This window comes from Triticum urartu, chromosome 4, assembly GCF_003073215.2.
Source record: "Triticum urartu cultivar G1812 chromosome 4, Tu2.1, whole genome shotgun sequence".
NCBI classification, from domain to species: Eukaryota; Viridiplantae; Streptophyta; class Magnoliopsida; order Poales; family Poaceae; genus Triticum; species Triticum urartu.
Window position 1 is genome coordinate 549,038,640 of NC_053025.1, and position 6,000 is coordinate 549,044,639.

Consider the following 6,000-nt stretch of genomic DNA (forward strand, 5'->3'; position numbering starts at 1 on the left):
GGTGAGGTAGTAGTATTTGTTGACCACATAGTTCGTGGTTTCAAACCGCCCGGGTCAAAGTTTTTCTGGGATGTGCTTGCCAATTTCCAGCTCCACCCTCAAGATATTGGACCTAACTCAGTATCCAATATATGCAATTTCCAGGTCTTCTGTGAAGTGTACTTACAAGAAGAACCAACTGCTGAGTTGTTCCAGGATTTTTTCCATCTGAACCGGCACACTGAATTTGTAGATGGACCCAACACTGAACTTGGTGGCGTCTCTATTCAAAAGAGAAAAGAGGTTGAATTCCCTCATGCCAAGCTGCACAGTCACCCCAAAGAGTGGAACCAAACTTGGTTCTACTGTAAAGACACCTCCCCTGAAGACGAGAACCCTCTGCCGGGTTACCGTGCCCACCAGCTTTCCAACACTCACCCACTGCCACAACGTCTAAGTGCCCAGGAACGGGCCTCATATGCCCCTCAACTCACCAAGCTCCGAGCCTTTATGGCCAACGGTTTATCAGGCATCGACTTTGTGCGTTGCTGGATATCCTAGAGCATCTTATCATTAAGTCGCCGCTTCGGTTTAATGTGTGAGTACACTGGTGAAGTAGAAGACTCCCAACGTCACATCAACATTCAGCTAACCGATGAAGAAGTCACTGAGGGTGTCAAAAATATTTTGAATGAATCGGAATCTGTCTGCCGCCAAACCAGCTTGAACCCCTTCTACGCAAAAAACAAACCGCCTGCTGTAAGTATTGTCCTTCCGCTTCACACTTGATATCTTGTAGACTGTACAACCTGTGAATATCCTTCTGCTTGTTTATAAATAGGGTGACGATCCGTTCTGGAAGAAAGAAACCTCAAGAAATAGCATCAAAGCCTTCCCGTCCCAAGACAAAAGCCGTCAAAAAAACCTCAAAGCGGAAGGCAACTGAACGTATCAGCATGGAACTGGATGACGACCCGGATGAACCGGAAGTTGAGGTAGAACTTGATTCACTTGGTTCCCTTTTCATGCATCTCATTAGCAATGATATTTATCAGGAGGGCGCGGAGGGCAGCCAAGGTGACGATGTAGAGATAATTATCCTTTCCTCCGGTTCACACTCTCTGACAACGCAAAAAATCCGTCAAGCGATCCGGAAAGTAAGCTTTTCACATCGTCTTGCTCACTTGGATCCAACATTTATTTTGAAGAAGCAGCAGCACGAGGCTCGCCGCACAACCCGGCACAGCGACCAAAAGGTCACTTCGGCCGGTTTACCTGACACCCCGGTTCGAAAGCGCCGATCTGAGGTCTCACCTCCTTCTGACAATTCTAATCCCAAGGCAGGTTATTCCCAACAACCTCTTAATCCGTTCAATTCGAATTATCAGGCGATGAGGACACCACAACCATCAACAAGTCTCCAACAATTATAGGTCCAATCACAAGAAGTCGTGCCAAACAAATAAGTGACCAGGTGAACGCTAACTTAAGTTTACCTTGTAACCTTGATGACACAACTATGCTTTCATCTCCATTGTTGTTGGTTGAACTTAGGTATAACATGGAAGCAATCCAACAATCTATGAGCTCTTGAAGCAACCGCTGTGGAGGAACAAGTTTGGAGAAAACAAGTTTCAAGTGAAGCTGATGCTGTCAGTTTTTACCTCTGATGTTTTGGTGTGGCACACCCATATGATGGAGATACGGGGCCATAGGGGTACATCAACAGAAGCTACATCAAATTATATTTCCAATGCAAAAAACCTCACATCATTTGGAGTTGTGAGTCAAAAGTTCTAGTCATTCTCGTGGAAGGTGTCCAGGCTGTTAAGACTTCGCGAATTTCTGAGGAGCTCTGCAACAACTCCCAAAGTTGAGTGCTTATTCACCCAAGGAAGTCATGCAAACCTGCTTAATTTTGAACCATTTTCACACCTAGCTAAGGGGGGTTGTCCCTGCTATAAAACTCCATCTCCTCCATCCTCTAGAGAACCTTTTGTCAAACCATTCAGCTACAAGCTTATGCAGCAAGACTGCTAGAGAGATCCGAGAGATCTTGCTACCTTTGCTCTTGTGAGTTCATTCGAATTCGCGAGAAGGAGCCTATGGTTCCCCCTAGTTCGTGCTCTACGGTTCCGGCCGTTTTGTGTGGATTAGTCCCGGTTTGTGGTTCTGCGATTGTTCGGACAACGGGTTGGAGTTCTTGTAGATTCGGTCAGCCATCCCCAACGTACGGGTTGCATCCAACCTTGTCAGGTATAAAGCTAGTTATCCCTCCCAATTCGATCCTACGACGTGAAGATCGGGCCATCCTCGGGCGTGAACTCGTTCATCGGGTTCGCACCTATCATCTGGGATCAGAGCCTTCGTTGACACGGTAGGATATGTTATCCAAGTTTATCTTGCTATTATCCCTTTAGATCAAGTGCTTTTCACGCTATATTTTCTGTCCTAGAAGTCCAAAGCCCCACCAAAAATAAATCCAAGCCTTGTTGGTGCTGAGATCTTCTTGTTGCATACCTTGCATGTTCTTCATCTTTTAGATCTGCACCAAGTTCATCTTCATAGTTGTTTTCAGATTTTGTTGTTGTGCTTTGGAAAAAGAGAGAAAAAAGTGGAAAAAACAATCAAAGAGAGAAAAAAAAGAGTGGAAAAAAAGTCAAGAGAGAAAAAGAAAGTGTTGTGCAAGGTCCAAAAGTTTCAGCTTGGTAGAAAAAATTTCAGAAGCTTGTGTGTTGTGTGTTTTTCAATCTTGGTGCAAAGGTGCAGTAGATCTATCCCCATATTTTCTTGGTTTGCATCAACTTGATTTCAGCACAAGCCCCTTTTTGTTTACCCCACCGAGATCCACCAAAAACCAAAGCTAGTTCTTTGATCCCTATCTTTCAATCGCTTTAACACATCCAGGAGAAGCACAATCTGATGTGAACTCATAAGAACTTTGGTGAGTAAGAGGTGAGGTTGTGTGATTCCACAAAATTATCCTATTCCACTTTTGGCCTTACTAACATGGCAGGGTCTAGATCGAGTGTTCATGGAGAAAACCATGGGGAAGAAGATGCCCTGGTCACACGTGCCGAGCTGCAGCAACTCCAGAACAACTTACTCCAAGCCATGGAAAGGATGCTTCATGAGCGTCCTCTAGCAGGTGGTGATAGGGTTCGACACCGACAACACCCTATTGATCCACTTGAGGAAGTTGGCGATGAGAATTCTATGCATGCTGCTGTTGACGGTGACTTGGAGGATGATAACAACAGCCATGGTGGACATGTGGCTACTGCTCGTGGGCGTGGTGCTGCTGCTCATGGAGGGCAGCGAGGAGGACAACTTCGAGGGCGAGGCCATGGTCCTCGTGGGCACTACTATGACCCTCATGAGCGTGTTGCTCGTGGTCATGGAGATGATTTTGATGATTATGATGGTGTCCCATACCGTCGTGCTGCTGAAGATGGGCGTCGTGCATAACGTCATGATCGAGATGACATGGCAAGAATCAAGTTGCACGTCCCCAAGTTCACAGGAAAGGAAGACCCTGATGCATATTTTGATTGGGAAGAGCATTATGATCAGATTTTTCGTATCCATAACTGTGCTGATCCAAAGAGAGTCAACCTTGCTTGTGTTGAGTTTTCTGGTTATGCACTCACTTGGTGGAACCAACTCCAAGAAAATCAGCTGCTGCTAGGCAGTGACCACATTGACACTTGGGAAGAGATGAAACAAGCCATGAGGCGAAGGTTTGTTCCTTCACAATATCAAAGAGATCTCCGAAATAGATTGCAGCGCCTCAACCAAGGTACACGCACGGTGGATGAGTACTACAAAGAGATGGAATTGTTGCTGGTTCGTGCTCGTATTCATGAAGATGAGGAGTCAAAGATGGCAAGATTTCTGCATGGTCTCAACAATGAAATTTCAGATTTTGTGGAGATGTTTCCCTATAACACTCTACAAGATATTTTGGAGCAAGCAAAGCGCACGGAGAGGAAGGTGCAGCGGGGTGGTCATGGACGGATATCTCATAGCCGCACCACCACACCATGGCAAAGGTCGCAGCCAAGTGCCTCTCATGGTGGTTCTCAGTTTCAGCATACTTCACACCCTACCACCACCCAGCGAACATCGGCTTCATTGGCATCATCACCATCTCCTAGGAATGTTGACAAGCGTGCTCCTTCTGCTGCTGGAAGTACTTCTAACCCCACGGCTGTACCATCATCTCGAAGCCGGGATATTGAGTGTTGGAAGTGCAAAGGGCATGGTCACATTTCTTCTGAATGTCGAAACAAGAGAGTTCTCTTTGTGAATGAACAAGGTGAATGGGAATTTGAGAGTGAGAATGAAGACAATGGAGCATTGGGTGATCATGAGGATGAAGAGGGCGAGAAGAGTGGTTGTGATATTCAGGCCGACATGGGAGATTGCTTTGTTTCTTGTCGTGTGCTTAGTGTTAATGCAGCTAGAGAAGAGAAAGGGCAGCGACATAATATTTTTCACACTCATGGCACCATCAAGGACAAGGTTTGCAGAATTATTGTTGACAATGGCAGTTGCAACAACATTGCAAGTTCATATTTGGTAGAGAAGTTGGGACTGAAACAAAGAAGGCACCCAAGTCCATATAAGATGCAATGGCTCAATGAATGTGGTACACTTCGAGTAAGCAACATTGTCACCGTTCAGTTTTCCATTGGGAAGTACCGAGATCAAGTGGAATGTGACGTGGTGCCAATGCAAGCATGCCAATTGCTGTTGGGAAGACCTTGGTTGTATGATCATGATGTGCAAATCAGTGACCGTACTAATCATCTCTCATTACAGTACGAGGGAGAGCGCATATCTTTGCTCCCTTTGACACCCGAAGAAATATTGATGGATGATCTGAAAAAGAAAGAGAGAGTGAGCGAGAAACACTTGAGTGACATCCACCAACATAGTGAGCGAGAGAATCCAAAGGCAAATAAAACCCCAAAACTTAAATTGACCAAGACATGGGAAAAACAGGGATTAGTTATGATGGCTAGGAAAAGGGACATGAGAGAGTTGAGAGAACCCAGTTCCGTGTTCTTTGTAGTTTTGTACAAGGACAATTTTCTTTCTACTAATGAATTAACCTCCATCACTCCTAGTGTTATTGTTGAAATCTTGCAGGGGTATGAAGATGTGTTCCCCGAGGAGATACCACCAGGGCTGCCACCACAAAGAGGCATTGAGCACCAAATTGATTTGGTACCAGGAGCCCCATTGCCGAACCGACCACCATACCGCACAAACCCAGAGGAAACCAAGGAGATTCAACGACAAGTTGAAGGCCTACTAAACAAAGGTTATGTAAGGGAAATTCTCTCTCCTTGTGCTGTACCCGTTCTTTTAGTACCAAAGAAAGATGGATCTTCCCGAATGTGTTGTGATTGTAGGCCTATTAACAACATCACCGTGAGGTATAGGCACCCAATACCTAGGCTTGATGATATGCTTGATGAACTTAGTGGTGCCACCATCTTTTCAAAAATTGACTTGCGAAGTGGCTACCACCAAATAAGAATGAGAGAGGGTGATGAATGGAAAACTGCTTTCAAAACAAAATCTGGTTTGTATGAGTGGTTAGTTATGCCATTTGGATAGACAAATGCACCTAGTACCTTCATGAGATTGATGAATCATGTGCTTAGAATGTTCATTGGCAAGTTTGTGGTTGTTTACTTTGATGACATCCTTATTTATAGCAAAACTTTGGATGAACATGTTGAACACATTCGGTGTGTGCTTGCTGTTCTAAGAGAGGAGAAATTATATGCTAATAACACTACTAGAAAAAGGGCTATAGATGGGATTGACACTAATGGCGCACCAGACAAGCGGTGCGCCATTAGTATATACTAATGGCGCACCACCTTCTAATACGCCATTAGAGTTGAAACTACTAATGGCGCACCTGGCCCAGGGTGCGCCATTAGTATCAATTTTTTTAACTAGTGCGCCTGTCCAAACATACTAATGGCGCATCCAGACACAGTG